Source organism: Mesoplodon mirus (assembly GCF_964341445.2).
Source record: "Mesoplodon mirus genome assembly, chromosome: 5".
NCBI lineage: Eukaryota > Metazoa > Chordata > Mammalia > Artiodactyla > Ziphiidae > Mesoplodon > Mesoplodon mirus.
The window spans coordinates 48438606-48455961 of NC_138980.1; the positions used below are offsets into that span (position 1 = coordinate 48438606).

General features: G+C 42.3%; 1 pseudogene across 1 annotated transcript; it reads left to right on the top strand.

The window, feature by feature from the left end:
- Nucleotides 1-9276: 9276 nt before the first annotated feature.
- On the top strand, nt 9277-10297 carry LOC309805481 (RNA-binding motif protein, X-linked 2-like; annotated as a pseudogene). The gene has a single exon. The product of its transcript is annotated as an RNA-binding motif protein, X-linked 2-like (transcript).
- Nucleotides 10298-17356: the final 7059 nt, after the last annotated feature.

Consider the following 17356-nt stretch of genomic DNA (forward strand, 5'->3'; position numbering starts at 1 on the left):
ATAAAAATAAAGGCACTGCCTAAGAAATAAAAACAAAGTAAAACAAAAACTAACAGTATATTGAAAGGAATTATTTCACATGATTTTAAAACATAGTAATTTGGCTATGTATCCCTAGTAAAGAAAAAGAACTGCAAAACTACCTTAAACTATGTTTAGTCATCATATTGTTAGTAATAATATTGCTGCTATTATTCTGAAACTATTATATTCATGGTAGAATAAAGCAAATAAGTAATTGTTAATGTTGTTAGGAACCAAGATTTTCAGATTAGGAGAAAATAGATACAAATACTATGAAAATCAAAGATATTACATAATACCCTGTAATAATAAATTTGTATTATTATGAACTCATGATGTCTTTCCTTTATTTTTCTATTTTTTATTTTTATTTTTTTGCGGTACGCAGGCCTCTCACTGTTGTGGCCTCTCCCATTGCAGAGCACAGGCTCCGGACACGCAGGCTCAGTGGCCATGGCTCACGGGCCTAGCCGCTCTGCGGCATGTGGGATCTTCCCGGGCTGGGGCACGAACCCGTGTCCCCTGCATCGGCAGGTGGACTCTCAACCACTGTGCCACCAGGGAAGCCCCTGTCTTTCCTTTTTAAAATAAAAAAAGTATTGCCAAGATCTCTCCACTGCAATGTCATAAAAACAATAATAAATTCAATAGAAATGAGCACTGCTAATCTTCAGATCATGGCCTCCAAATACCATTTCCTTGGAAAAATGGTTGACTTGAGGTTGAAGCAGAAAATGTAAAAGACAAGTCTGGATATCGTGTAATAATAAAAAGCAAGGAAGCAGTTAAAGAAGTCTGGTGTTGTGTCAAAAGGACTCAGGAGCCATAGTGAAAAAGTTCCCCCTGGCCAAAGTTGGAATAATCTGAACATTAAATAGAATAACAACTGTAATTAATTCAAACAAGTCAAATGTACTAAACTTTGTGAGTTCATTTTTAAAAAGAAGCATTTCTGAAAGATGCTAGGGAACCAACTCACTATTCTGAATACTGGTGAATACAGAGAAAATCAACCATTTATTTTTGTTCTCAGAGTTTCCAAACAATTGGTGAAGGAAACATTTCTCTTTAGAAAAACAAATAAATCCCAGTTGAATGAAAAAGTAATGATAGAATTAGAATGTGACCATTTTTGCAAACCCTGAATGAAATAATGGATCTAGTCAATAATCCTCCATGGGGCTTCCCTGGTGGCGCAGTGGTTGAGAGTCCATCTGCCGATGCAGGGGACACGGGTTCGTGCCCCGGTCAGGGAAGATCCCACATGCCGCGGAGCGGCTGGGCCCGTGAACCATGGCCGCTGAGCCTGCACGTCCGGAGCCTGTGCTCCGCAACGGGAGAGGACACAGCAGTGAGAGGCCCGCGTACCGCAAAAAATAATAATAATAATAATAATCCTCAATGGCAGTTTATATTGCCATAGAGGGAGACGACCCCTCACTATGTGCCTCGTGATAGAAATTCCCAACACCACCTGTGTTCGTTTTCTAGCGGCTGAAACAAAAGAAATTCACTTTCTCACAGAGGCTAAAAGGCTGAAATCAAGGTGTCAGTAGGGTTGATTTCTTCTAAGGCCTCTCACCTTGCCTTGCAGATGGTCCATCTTCTTAGGTTTTCACTCTGTAACTGTGTCCAAATTTCCTCTTCTTATAAGGACACCAGCCATACTGGATTAGGGACCAGCCATACTGGATTAGGGCCCACCCTAATGATCTCATTTTAACTAAATTACCTCTTTAAAGAGCCCGTCTCCAAGAACAGTTCACATTCTTAGGTACCAGGGATTATGACATAAACATACAAATTTTGGGGAGACACAGTTCAGCCCATAACAACATCCATGACATATTCTTGCCAAAAACTAGAATCTGAATTAGATCACAATTAAATACCAGTTTACAGGGAATCCAGGGCGGGGGGTGGGGGGTGGGCAGTGTTGTGGGGGTGAGAAACATGTTAAACAACACAATGGGAATGCAGTCCGCAAAATTCAGAATTTGGAAAACTCCAAACTTCCAAGTGACCTGCTTCTGCAACAGATAAATTGCAAGGACAAAAGAAAAGAGAGAGGTACCCACAGATTATCAGAGACCTAAGAAATACATGGATCAAATGCTATCTATATGCCTCATATGGATCCTAATGAAACCAAGCAATTTTTTAAAAGACATATTTGTGAGACAATTGGGAAATTTGAACATTAACTGATTCTGAGATTTTTTACATTATTAAGGAATTGTTTTTAGGTGTGCTAATGTAGGTTGTGTTTTTAAAACAGTCCTTATCTTTTAGAGATAACATACTAAAATATTTATGTATGGGTGATATAATGTCAGGGATCTATTTAAAAATAATCCAGTGGGGAAACAGGCAGACAGAGTGCAGATGAAAAAAAGAGTGGCAATGAGTTAATGCTCACAACTAGGTGATGGGTACATTGGGCTTGCTTATACCATGCTCTCTACTTTTGGGTATGTTTGAAGTTGTCCATAATAAAAAGCTTATAAATCAATAAATGAATGAACGAATGGATGGTCATACCATGCATCCCACTGGGCAAGAGCAAAACAACTGAGATGAAAACAGGGAAGGTTAACATACTAAGGGAAGCAATTGGGAATAAAATGTGACTAACACATAATAGCAACTGCCCTTTGTTGAGCAACAGGTAGATTCCAGGACAAGCACTAGGCAATATCATACATCTATACGTATAGTCACAAATCTCTACTGCTTTTCATCTTTATAATGTTCCTGGAGCAGGGGAGAAACTGGGTCATTTTACAAATAGAAAATCCAAGATTCAGAGATGCCTGAAACCATAAACTGGTAAGGACCTGAGATAAACCAGCACCCAAGACTTTGGACTACAATGTATATCCCCTTTCCCTTAACCCACTGTACCTTGGGGGTTCAAAAGGGAATGAAATAATGGCCAAAACTTGAGTCAAGAGGGAGGGGCCTCAATCTGGAAATAAAACTTTGTTTTCTTTCTTTGTTCTTAAGGAAATTAGTTTTAAGAGCTTTCTTAGCTTTGTCCTCTATTAGTATTCTTCATTTTTTTTTTCAGAAAAAAAAAAAGCACTTTAAATGGTCCTCATCCAACAGAAATGCTTGCAGTCACATTTCTCTGCAGGTTCACTTTTACAGTAATGAATACAAAGCCTTTTCTTCATCCCCATGATGATATATGTAGAGCTATGACACCAACTTGAAAATATAAAGAAAACAGAGATAGTGTGGAAAATATGTGTGCATTTTTTATCTTCTGCTATGAGTTTCTAGGTATTCCTCTCTGCCAAAATAAAACTCTTCAGACATGATTCACAAGCACATGGTATCTCAAATAAAATGTCATCCATCTTTTTCATTTGTAGACTATGTTTTGGTTTTGTTTTTTATTTTCAGTACACTCTTTTTAATAACGTGGGGAAGTAGACTCCATTTTAGAAAGATTTCCATCAAGACAGATAACAATGAAAGGATCAGCCCATGAAGCTGAAGCCTGGCTCACCTGTGATTCTATACAACCAGCCATTACTCAAGCTACTAGAATGTCAGCTCCTCTCTCCCCTTAGGTTTTTATCTTCCTCATGAATGTTAGGGGAAGAGTTGAGGTGGAAGTGGACGTTAATGATTTGTCCCTTCCAGAATCGTCTGCTTGACTGCTCCTTCAGGCTACTTGGTCTTTGGCCACTTCTCTCTCTGCAAAGGTGGAGGGAGGGATCTGGGGAGAGAGGGCCCTTACTTCCCTTTATGAATCTGCCTTGAGCACAAGGATTGGGAGTAGAGGGGTGCAGAGGGGACTTTTGGTCTGGACTCCCATTCATGAAAGGACTAAAGTTCTCCTTTAAAGAGTTTTCTCAATGAGGTTATAAATAAAGATAGGAAGATAAGGGGACAGGACTGGAAGATACTGATGTTTGCCTTGCCTTTCAGCTTTAGGCTTGTATCCTATCCCTGAGCTACAGTGTCCATAGTACACAATTTGTATACCATTGTAATTACCCCATAAAGAGCGCAGTTTTATTGCTAGTATTTTTCATGTGTGTGTTGCAAAGAATTAATGTGTCATATATAAATGTTTAAAGCATACCAATATTTTGCAATCATATTTTGTAAACTGGTAGCCTCAAAAAATGGAAGTAGCTCTGGCTCCTTTCGCTGTCTGAAAGGCCTTGAGAGGGACTTCCCTGGTACTCCAGTGGTTAAGACTTTGTGCTTCCGATCCCTGGTCAGGCAACTAAGATCCCACATGCCACATGGTGTGGCCAAATTAAAAAAAAAAAAGAAAGGCCTTGAGAAGAGGAAGAGGAGAAGGTATGGTAACAATAGGCACAACAGTGAACATATACTGAGCATTTTTATGGGCCAAGTGCTTGTGGGTATCCTAATTTAACTCGTTAATTAGCACTTTAAAAAAAATACATTTATTTGTTTATTTTATTTTTGGCTGTGTTGGGTCTTCTTTGCTGCACGTGGGCTTTCTTTAGTTGTGGCGAGCGGGGGCTACTCTTTGTTGCTACACGTGGGCTTCTCATTGTGGTGGCTTCTCTTGTTGTGGAGCACAGGTTCTAGGAGCATGGGCTTCAGTAGCTGTGGCATGTAGGCTCAGTAGTTGTGGCTCGTCGGGCTCTAGAGTGCAGGTTCAGTAGTTGTGGCGCACGGGCTTAGTTGCTCCACAGCATGTGGGCTCTGCCCGGACCAGGGCTCGAACCTGTGTCCCCTGCATTGGCAGGCGGATTCTTAACCACTGCGCCACCAGGGAAGCCCTAATTAGCACATTAATTAACATGTATTAATTAATTTAATCCTCACCTAAGAGGTAGATATTATCTCCATTTTACAGATAAGGAAATTGAGGCACAGCTGATAAGAAGCTGTGTATCAAACTTTACTGAAGGGTTGGAAGAAGCCAAAGGCAATTACAGAATATGAGGGAAATAGTATAAAACTAAATACTAAGTATAACTTTTCATGGTTAAAAGGAAAAGCACCTAAGAGGTTAAACCCTCCATAAAGGGAATTTCCTTCCTGGAATCCCCCCAGATCCTAACCTTGTTTCTGGACCCTCATATTCTCATATGAAAGCATCACCCTCCTCTCTAATCTCTGGAAAATTCCACCCTTCCTCACAAGGACTGTTTTTGCCCCAGGGCCATATCTCTTCCCCAACCAGGGGATGTGTTTCCCCTAGGGAAAATATCTCAAATTCTGAGTTACTCAGTCTGACATAACACTCAGAAATTTGTCGAGGAGGTGCGCTGTAGGGGAGGGGGTTGTTGATACTCCAGGTGTCCAGTCCTCTTTGGTGTCTCTCTTGACATGGTAGGTGACAAAGATCTTCTATCTTGGCCTGTCAATAACATTTGGACCTACTTGTATCTTCCAAAACTTAACATTAATCACCAAAGGCAGTTAAATCTAAACCAACCCACAGGGATATAGAGAATCATACCTAAATGCTTCATAATTTGCAAATGTATCTTTCTCAACACTGGAGTTAGTGCTCTGGATTACTACAGTTCCTTTATTTGGTTCACTGTCCTCCTCCCCTCAAATAGGGTTCCCTTGAGCAAACTATCTTCCTCCCCATAACTACTTGGGGTGGATGGGAGGTGTGCGGGCGAGGGTATGAAGACTTAGGTCTTCTAGCTGCACCACAATGTAAATAAGGTCATCTGAGACTTTTGTTTAAAAAACATACTTCCTCTATATTCTAAGTCATCAATAAAAGACTATGGTTGATATTATTTGGTCACATTTTACCCCAGCACCAAAAGTATTCATTGAGAGTTCCCTGAGAGCTTGGTTGTTAATAAACGCTGTATAACTACTTTCTGTGAGGCAAGTACCAGGGCCTGGCCCTTACCCAGTTAAGTTGTAAGAAATCTCATGTTAATGTTTTATTATTGTAAACATTAGTTGGGGCTGGCCCCAAGCACAGGGATAAATCGGTACTATAAACAGTTCAAGGGCAGTTTTTAGAATGAAAGCAATGCCCAGAATAAGAAGTTTTCCAAAGCACTTTTACACCTACTACAGTGTTTCAGTCTCAGGATAACTCAGAAAGGTCTTTAAACTTGTCATTATTACCTGCATTCATAGAACAGGAAATTGAGAGTTTAAGTGATTGGGCAAGGTCACCCAGGTAATTAATCAAAGTGCAAAGCTTGCTTTCAGACAACCTAGTCCAACTTTTGCCAAAGCACTGACATTTGCCTTCTTTATATCTGTAACGCATTTCACAGGATTAAAACTCATTTAATCCTTGTGATGGTTAATTTTATGCATCAACTTGACTTGGCTAAGGAATGCCCAGATAGCTGGTAAAACAGTGTTTCTGGGTATGTTTCTGAGGGTGTTTCAGAAGATGTTAGCATTTGAATTGGTGAAACGAGTACAGCAGATGGCCCTCCTCAATGTGGGTGGACATTATCCAATCTGTTGAGTGCCTGAATAAAACAAAAAGGTAGGGGAAGGGTGAATTCACTCTCTCCCTGTGAGCTAGGACATCTGTCTTCTCCTGCTCTTGACATTATAACTCCTGGTTCTTGGGCTTTCAAACTTGGACTGGGACTTACACCATTGTCCTCCCTCAGCCACCTCCCTTAGTGGGTTCAGCATTGTGTTAATCAAGAATACAAGTCTGGGGCCTCCCTGGTGGCGCAGTGGTTGAGAGTCCGCCTGCCGATGCAGGGGATACGGGTTCGTGCCCCGGTCTGGGAGGATCCCATATGCCGCGGAGCGGCTGGGCCCGTGAGCCATGGCCGCTGGGCCTGCGCATCCGGAGCCTGTGCTCCGCAACGGGAGAGGCCACAACAGTGAGAGGCCCGCATACCGCAAAAAGAAAAAAAAAAAAAAAAAAAAAAAGAATACAAGTCTGGGACTTCCCTGGTGGTGCAGTGGTTAAGAATCTGCCTGCCAATGCAGGGGATACAGGTTCGAGCCCTGGTCCTGGAAGATTCCACATGACACAGAGCAACTAAGCCCGTGAGCCACAACTACTGAGTCCGTGCGCCACAACTACTGAAGCTCGCGTGCCACAACTACTGAAGCCCATGTGCCTAGCGCCCGTGCTCCGCAACAAGAGAAGCCACTGCAATGAGAAGCCAGCGAACCACAATGAAGAGCAGCCCCCCACTTGCCACAACTAGAGAAAGCCCATGCGCAGCAATTAAGACCCAATGCAGCCAAAAATAAATAAATAAAATAAATTAAAAATAAATAAATAAAACAAAATAAAAATTAAAAGGTAGATATGGGGAGAAAAAAACAAAAGAATACAAGTCTGAGATCCTGGAATGACCTCTGAAACAAAAGTACCCAAATTGAAGGAGACAAAAATTCTTCATGGAAACTAAGAGCCAGCAATAATTCTAGTCATTATTATTGACATTACGAATAACTTCTGAGAGTTATCATCAATCAACTAAAATAATTCATTGGGAAAAGAATAATCTTTTCAACAAATGATGCTGGGACAACTGGATATTCACACGCAAAGAATGAAATTGGGCCCCATTTCACACCATATACAAAAATTAACTCAAAATGGATCAAGGACCTGAATCTAATAACTAAAACTACAAAACTCTTAGAAGAAAATATAGAGGTAGATCTCTGTGACCTTGGAATAAGCAGTATTTAGGTACAGCACCAAAAGGACAAGTAACCAAAGAAAAAAAATTAATAAATTGGACTTGATCAAAATTTTAAAATGTTGTGCTTCAAAGGACGTTATCAAGAAAGTGAGGGACTTCCCTGGTGGTCCAGTGGGTAAGACTCTGAGCTCCCAATGCAGGGGGCCCGGGTTCAATCCCTGGTCAGGGAACTAGATCCCACATGCACGCCACAAATGAAGAGTTTGCATGCCGCAGCTAAGAGTCTGCATGCCAAAACTAAGAAGTCTGCATGCCAAAACTAAGAAGTCCTCATGCCACAACTAAAAGACCCTGCATGCCACAACTAAAGATCCCACATGCCTCAGCGAAGATCCCGCACACCTCAACGAAGATTCCATGTGCCACAACTAAGACTCGGTGCAGCCTAAATAAATAAATAAATAAATATGGACTTCCCTGATGGTGCAGTGGTTAAGAATCCGCCTGCCAGTGCAGGGGACATGGGTTCGATCCCTGGTCCGGGAAGATCCCATATGCCACAGAGCAACTAAGCCCATGTGCTACAACTACTGAGCCTGTGCTCTAGAGCCGATGAGCCACACTATGGAAGCCCGCACACCCTAGAGCCCCTGTGCTGCAACTACTGAGCCCACACACCACAACTACTGAAGCCCGCGTACTCTAGGGCCCATGAGCCACAACTACTGAGCCCGCATGCTGCAACTACTGAAGCCCATGGGCCTAGGGCCCATGCTCCACAACCAAGAGTAGCCCCTGCTCGCCACAACTAGAGATAGCCTGTGTGCAGCAATGAAGACCCAACGCAGCCAAAAATAAACAAAGTTTAAAAAAAAAAAAAGGACTCAATTGACTGGTCTTAAATCATTATTATAAATAAATAAATAAATAGGTTTTTTTAATTTTTATTTTATTTTAATTTATTTATTTTTGGTTGCATTGGGTCTTCATTGCTGCACGCAGACTTTCTCTAGTTGTGTCATGTGGGGGCTACTCTTTCGTTGTGGTGCACAGGCTTCTCATTGCGGTAGCTTCTCTTGTTGTGGAGCATGAGCTCTAGGTGCGTGGGCTTCAGTGTTTGTGGCACACGGGCTCCATAGTTGTGGCTCGCAGACTCTAGAGCGCAGGCTCAGTAGTTGTAGCACATGGGCTTAGTTGCTCTGTGGCATGTCGGATCTTCCCGGACTAGGGCTCGAACCCATGTCCCCTGTATTGGCAGGGAGATTTTTTTTTTTTTTTTTTTTTTTTTTTTTGCGGTACGCAGGCCTCTCACTGCTGTGGCCTCTCCCGTTGCGGAGCACAGGCTCCAGATGCGCAGGCTCAGTGGCCATGGCTCACGCGCCCAGCCGCTCCGCGGCATGTGGGATCTTCCCGGACCGGGGCACGAACCCGTATCCCCTGCATCGGCAGGCGGACTCTCAACCACTGCGCCACCAGGGAACCCTGGCAGGCAGATTCTTAAGCACTGCGTCACCAGGGAAGTCCCTAAATATTTTTTTTTTAAGTGAAAAAGACAGCGTACAAAATGAGAGAAAGGAATGGGCGCGTGGCGCTGGGGCTGCGCATGCGTCTTACGGCTTCTCCCGGAAGTCGCTTCCTAGGTTCTGAGCGTGAAGTCGGTTCCTAGCTTCTGAGCATGAACCCGCAGAGATGAACCCTTTAACTAAAGTTAAGCTGATCAACGAGCTGAATGAGCGTGAGGTCCAGATGCGGGAAGCGGAGAAGGTGTCTTGGCACTCGGAGTACAAGGACAGCGCCTGGATCTTCTTGGGAGGGCTTCCTTATGAGCTGACTGAAGGGGACATCATCTGTGTGTTCTCACAATATGGCGAAATTGTTAACATTAATTTGGTACGGGACAAGAAGACTGGGAAATCCAAAGGATTCTGTTTCCTCTGCTATGAAGACCAGAGGAGCACAATTCTGGCTGTTGACAATTTTAATGGGATCAAGATCAAAGGAAAATCTGTCCGAGTGGATCATGTGTCTAACTATCGGGCTCCTAAGGACTCAGAAGAAATGGATGATGTGACCAAAGAGCTGCAGGAGAGGGGCTGCGGGGCTCACACTCCCTCACTGAGTTCATCTGAGGGCTCTGAAGATGGCAAACCCACCAGAAAACACAAAAAACACAGAAAGTTAAAAAAGAAAAGAAAGAAAAAGAGAAGACTGACCAGGAGGTACAGGCAGAGCAGCCAGCCTCCTCTTCATCGCCCAGAAGCAAGATGATAAAGGAAAAGGATGACCCTGGCTCTAAAAAGCACAGTGGCAAGAACTCAGAGAGGGGTCAGAAGTCAGAGTCCAGGGAAGTGTGGAAGCCCCACCCCAGCTCCCCTGAGATTAGGGCGACCTGCCGTGGTGGAACAGAGGACCGAGAGAGGGAGCCGAGGAAGGAGAAGCCCAAGCACGAACACAAGTCATCAAGCAGGAGGGAAGAGAGAGAAGACAAGAACAGAGATGGAGACAGAGGTCGAAGCTCAGACGCACATTGCAGCCGGCACAGTGGGCGCTCTGAGGGGCGTAGTCACAGAAGTAGAAGTAGGAGTCAAGATAAATCCCACAGGCGTAAAAGGGCCCGGCACTCCCGGGACCGGGAGTCCTCTAATCCTAATGACCACAGGCATCACTGAAGCCACAGCCTGTTCAGCCATGGCTCACGGGCCCAGCCGCTCTGCGGCACGTGGGATCTTCGCGGACCAGGGCACGAACCCGTGTCCCCTGCATCGGCAGGCAGACTCTCAACCACTGCACCACCAGGGAAGCCCCTGAACTGTGTTTTTAAAATGCAGTGAAATTCAGTTATGCTTTTACTATTTCTATATGTAAAATATCTGAGGATGAGTTCTTTTAATCCCTTGAGTGTTAGAATCATTGAGAGAGCTGTAGTTTTTAACAGCTAAATGTCCTGGATTTTTGAGCAAAATCCATTGTCCCTGGGAGTATACTTGGTACTTTTGGTACTTAACCAGAGTATGTATCCTAAATTTGCGTTCATAAATATGGCCCTTGAATTTGTGACCCCAATTTATGATGAAATGGCCAGGAAGGGGAAATACCAGGCAATTCTAGAATTCCAGTCTTTGTGAGATATTTAGAACCCTTGCAGTAACCTTTCCAGTTGGCAGGTATAACCATAGAGTAGAGAAGTGTGGCTTCACTAGGCTCAGACAGCTTGCTGTGAATGTGATAAGGATTCTTAACATCAGCCTGCTCCCTTCCCACCTCCCCTCCCCCCCTTTTTTGAAATTTTAGACTTTTTTGTTTTGGTTTTGGTTTTGGTTGATATGTCTCCACATCTTTTCCTTACAACTTTATTTATTTATTTATTTTATTGAGAAGAAATTAACATAAAATTAACCATTTTTAAGGGAAAAAAATGAGAGAAAGTACTTGCAAATCATACATCTAATAAGGGACTTGTATCTAGAATATATAAAGAAGTCTTACAACTTAACAACAAAGACAAAAAATTCAATTAAAATATGGGCAAAGGACTTGAATACATAATTCTTCAAAACAGATATACAAATGGCAAATAAGCACATAAAAAGATGTTCAACATCATTAGCCACCAGGGAAACACAAATCAAAACCGCAGTGAGGTAGCACTTCACACCTACTAGAATGGCCATTATCAAGCTCTAAAGAGAACGTGAAGAAACTGGAACCCTCATACATTGCTGGTAGGAATGTATAGTGGTGCAGCCACTTTGGAAAACTCTCTGGCAGTTTCTCAAAAAGGTAAACATAAAAAAAAAAAAAAGGAAACATAGAAGTATCACATGACCCAGCAATTCTGCTCCTAGGTTTATACCCAAGAGAATTAACATATGTCCACACAAAAGTTTGTACACAAATGTTCATAGCACTATTTATTCAAAGTAACTGAAAAGCAGAATGAATATGCATCAACTGATGCACAGATATACAAAATATGGTATATTCATACAAAAGAGTAATATTCAGCCATGAAAGAGAAATGAAGCACTGATGCATGCCACAAATGAATGAACCTTGAAAACATCATGCTTAGTGTAAGAAGCCAGACACAAAATGTCACATATTACATGATTCCATTTATATAGAATGTCCAAAGTAGGCAAATCCACAGAGACAGAAAGTACATTAGTGGTTGCCAGGGACTGGGAAGACAGGGAGATGGTAAGTGACTGCTAACAAATATGGGTTTAATGATAATGTTCAGGAATTAGTGCTGTGTGAATATGCTAAAAATCACTGAATTCACACTTTAAAAGACTATTATGATATGTGAATTATATCTCAATTAAAAAAATAAATTCCAGCTTCTTACAGGTGCTACATTAAGGAAAACAGGTAAATCAATTCAGGGCACCTAAGCCCATCATCAGGGAACCCAGTGAGGCAAGAATAATGCTCAGAAAATCACCAGGGAGGTCAGATTGGTTGTTATGACTCTAAAAGTATTCTACATGAAATTGTAGCACTCCATGTCAGTCTCTAGGAAATCTGCATCATGCTTTCTACGATGACTAGCCCCAAAGTGAAGCTATGGCCTTAGGACCAAGCTGGTTTCATTTCTCATTAACCTCTATCTTGCCATCTTTCAGGTGTTTCCTCTGCAGTATCAGAAACAAGGACCGTCAAGTTTATGACTCTCAGATAACTGAACTCAATTCATTCAACACATTTTACTGAGTACCTGGAAAGTGCCAGGCACTTGCTACACCCAGGGAATCAGCTGTGATCAGGATAAATGCTCCCTTCCCTTGATGAAACATTCTAATATGAAAAATGGATAATTAAAAATAGGCTGCTTCTCTTCAATGCCTCTCCCATCCCCAACCTATTCAATGGCCTTTTCTGACCTGCTTCTGGAGAGGTAGGGTTCACCTCTGAGAGCTGTGTAGACCAGGCTCCCTTTTACTAGCAAGAAATGAGGCAGCAGGAAGCGAGGGATGAGGGTGTTTCTTCTCCCTGCCTCAGCCTCACAGCTCTGGCAGTAAACTTCAACTACTACATCTCCTGTAGGATAGACTTCCTCTGTAGCACCAGATCTCACTGGAAATTCTACCTTCTTCCTCTGTCTTTTCATACTGAAGCATGTGTAGCAGATTATCTGAAAAGACAGCTATTAATGATTCATTTCAACCTATATGTTCAAGCTGATCCTCCCCTTAAGAAGTAGTACCTAGTTCACCTCCCCTTGAATCTGGACTTGCCTTGTGACCTGCTTTGACCAGAAGAACATGGCAAATGTGATGCTCTGTCTGTTCTGGGACAAGTCCTTAAGAGGCCCGGCAGCTTCCACTTTGACTTTCCCGGGACCCAGCCACCTAATAAGCGCTCAGGCTAAATTATTAAACAGGGAGAGATCACATGGAAAGAGAGACAAGCCTAGCCCACCACTCACCAGTCCAGCTACCCCAGCACAGAGGCACAAGATGTATGAATGTACCCATCTTGGATCCTCACTCAGCTCCAGTTGAATTTCCCCAGCCAACTCTACCAAGTACAGAGCGGAGATGAGCCATTTCTACAAGCCCTGCTCAAACTGAATAATCGTGAGCAAATAAATGGTGGTTGCTTTTTTTAAGTCACTAAGTTGTAGGCACCTTGGTACATAGCAATAGAGAACTGAAACTGATGGTGATGGGTCCTCACTGCTGCTTAGTCCCAGATGCCTCGACATCCTTATTAATACCCTTAACCCTGACCTTGGCTCCATGAAGGGTCCACTGGCTTAATTCTCTTCAATTAAACCCTCTTGAGTTCTGTTTTATGTTCTGTTTTGAGTTCTGAGACACTGCCCAACACAACAAGTAAATAAATAAATAAGACAATCACAGATTCCTGTTAGTACCAGGATGAAAATAAGCAGGCTGCATGATAGGCAATGACAGAACCAACTTCAGGCAGGGGGTTCAGAGAAGGCCTTTCTAACTAACTCTGCTTAAGCCAGCTAACATCTGCAGCAAAGAGGCTGAAGGAAATGCAGTGCTAGTGGAAGCAAGGTTGGTGACAAACTCAGCTGAGGAATACACTTCAGGTTCAACTCACTTCTTCTGGTGTCTCTGCCCTGTGCCACAGAGCTAAGGCTTGCAACTGCTTTCATATCTCTGGGTATATCACTCATTTCATTCATCCCATTAGGCTGAATATTTGAAGTAGAAGAAAGACAAACAAAAAGAATGGGAATGGCTCCTTCCCTGCCATGCTTGCCTCCCATCTCCCAATATACCTGAAAATACAAGTTTGAAGGGTGTGAGCCACACTGCCTAAGAAGAACCAGGACTAAAAAATGGGAGGGATGTTAAAAGGGACTTTTACATAAGGTATGAAAACATATTTTTTCCCCACAGTTAGGAGTAATTTGAAATTAAGGCAACATATTTTTATCAATACAATTGGCAAAAATTCTAAAGAGCAATAGCATCTAGTGCTGGTGAGGATGTGACAAAATGGGCTTTTCAATATGTTGCTTGGTGAGAGAAAGAACTGCTATCCTCTCTTTGGTATACAATTTGCCAACATCCTTAAATAAAAAAACATAGAACATATCTTTCCCTGGTCCCACTTTTGAGAACCTACTCTAAACACCATATGTAAAGATAGATGTGCAAAGATCTATTTTATTGCAATATTGTTCACAGTGGCAAAAATAAAAAGTAGGAACAACCTGATTATCCATCAATAAGAAAATGGTTCAATAAATTATGGTACATTCATATTAAGGAATCACACCAGTATTAAAAAGAATGAATTAGATCTATATTTATTGAACTGGAGGGATATCCATAATATGTCATTAAGCAGGTATTTTAAAAAGCAAGCATCATGTATAGTATGATCCTAAAGCAAAAGTTACATATGTGCACATATATTTGTTTATATTTATAGGAACATGAAGACAGTGTGGAAAAATACATATGCTTTTAACAGGATTACCATAGGGGGTGAAAATAAATGGAAAAGGATCAACTTTTCTTTACATATTTTTGGACTGTTTCATTTATTGAAATGAGTGTATTTCATTTTTAATTCTGCTGTCCCCACCCTTCTTTCCACCTCAGGCAACCAGTTCTGATTTACTTCACCTTAGATTAATTTTAACTGTTCTAGAATTTTATATAAATGGATTCATAATTTTTTGTGTCTGGCTTCTTTTGTTCACTGTTGTGCCTGTGAGATTCATCCAGGTTGTTGTATACATTGGTAGTTCATTCCTTTTTCATTGCTAAGTTGTATTCCATTCAAATGGTGTATCACAATTTGTCCATATCCTGCTGATGGACATTTGGGTTGTTTCCAGATTTTGGCTATTGTGAACAAAGCTACAGTGAACATTCTTGCATGAGAATTTTTTTTTAATTGAAGTATAGTTGATTTACAGTGTGTTAATGTCTGCTATACAGCAGTGATTCAGTTATACATACACATACCTCCTTTTTTATATTCTTTTCCATTATGGTTTATCAAAGGATACTGAATATAGTTCTCTGTTGCACAAGTATTTTGACATAGATTTCCATTTCTCTTGGATAAATACCTAGGATTTGAATTGTTGGGTCAAAGGGTAGATATATGAGGATGTATGAACATATTTTAATTTTGGTTATTAAAAAAAACCAAAAACATTTCCAATAAAAGATTCTGAAGAAAGAGGATGAATCTGTACTTCAAAAAGATAATAATCCTTGCTATCTTTTTCTCCATCCTTCCCCTCCCAATAGGTGTTTGCATCTGTCAGTTCTTAGGCTTCCCAGACCAGATCAGTGACCCACTACTTTTCAGGATGAATCATCAAAGATGGGGAAATTCTAATGTTATACCTGCCCAACAGGAACTAGGTTTAGATAACGCCCACCAGAAGCCTTAAGACTCAAATGATAATTCAAGAGAACTGCTAACACACAGGAAAAGCGGCTTCTATAGTCGGAAACTTATTGCAAACCAAACAAAACTCATGACACTCCTTTTCTATAATAACAAGTTGTCACCAGAATAGATACTTAGCATGAAAAAGAAGAAATGAGTCAAATCAACACATCAACAAGAGTAGCAGAAGTAACCCTACTGCAAGGGAGGGTTTACAAACAAATTGGGAACCAAACCTTGGTAACTTTCCAAACTTAAACTGAAAGTCCAAGATGCTATAAAAATCCAGTCAATACCATGAAGACCTATTCTAGGAAGGATTGGCTGGAATAAACATATTTTTTAAGTGTTAAAAAAAGGGGTACTGCCACACTGTCAATGACAGATTTTAGCACCCTTTTTCTCAGAACCGGCCTTGAGCCTTAACCCATATGAGGGTCACAGTTTCAGTATATCCTCCAGGATACAGCTGTTTAGACCAGGGATGGACCTCAGACAGTTCAAGTTTGGATTCGAAGTGCCATGGGAAGCCAATAAAGTATTATGTGCAAGTAGTAACATGGTCTGATTTATGATTCAAAAAGATCTTGGAAGAATAAATTAGCAAGCATTTGCAGTAGTTCAGATGAGAAATGATTATGGTTGACGATGGCAGTGGAGAAGGAAAGAAGCCCTAGGCAGCCCCTCAACGTCTACAAGCCAGGGAGAGGAACAAAGGGTTTCTGAAGGAGTCGACATGTAGACCTAAAAGACTGTGGGGTCATGAAAGCTAAGAGAGAGGGAGTTTTTGAGAAGGAAGAAGTGATCAACTGCGGCTTCAGAAGTAATGACGAGGAGCCTGTTTGTGAAGAAGACAGCCTTCTGTTAAAGGGAGCAGAGAAACGGGGCGGTAGCAGGAAGAAGATAAAGTGACAAGGAAGTGACTAAAGCATATGTGTAGCTTCTTTTGCACTGCAGATAGAAATCTAAAAGGCCACGTTCTGTTTTTTTTGCGGTACGCGGGCCTCTCACTGTTGTGGCCTCTCCCGTCGGGGAGCACAGGCTCCGGATGCGCAGGCTCAGCGGCCATGGCTCACGGGCCCAGCCATTCCACGGCACGTGGGATCCTCCCAGATCGGGGCACGAACCCGTGTCCTCTGCATCAGCAGGCGGACTCTCAACCACTGCGCCACCAGGGAAGGCCAGCCATCTTCTTAACTTGCCGTACAAGTCCCTCCATAGTGTAACTACTTTTATCAGTCAGGTTCCCAGTAGCAGACGCTGGCACACTCAGAGTTTAGCTGAACAGAACACCGCAATGGGACAATTTACAGCCGTGCAGGCAGGGTGAGGAAACTCACATCATTTGGGGAAGCACCCAGGTGTTAGCTTCAGGGTGAAAACATTGCCACACAAAGCCTGAAGAGAAAAGGGAAGGAAACTTAGCTGGAGCCATGGAAGGGGGGCCACCTGACACCAGCAGTGGCCACAGAGGGCCAGAACCCTGTTGCTAAAGCAGGAAGGAAGGAGAAAGAAATATCTCTCCCCCCGTTTTCTGATCCACCCTCACAACATTGAACCCAACTGGAAACCAGAAGCCACGAGAATGCAGATGATGTACTCCACAGAGGTCAGGAGGGCACAGAGCAAGGCAGAGAAATCCCTGGGAAGTTGACTGAGCAGCCAAATCACCAGCACACCCTTGCTCACGTCCCCAGCTCATCTCTGACCAGTTTCCCTCCCCTCACCCCCACCACTGAGCCTTCTTTCACATCCAGGAACATGCCGAGCTGCACGCTACCTTGGGCCTGGGTACAGGCTGTTCTTTCTATCTGGAATACTCTTCCTCTCTC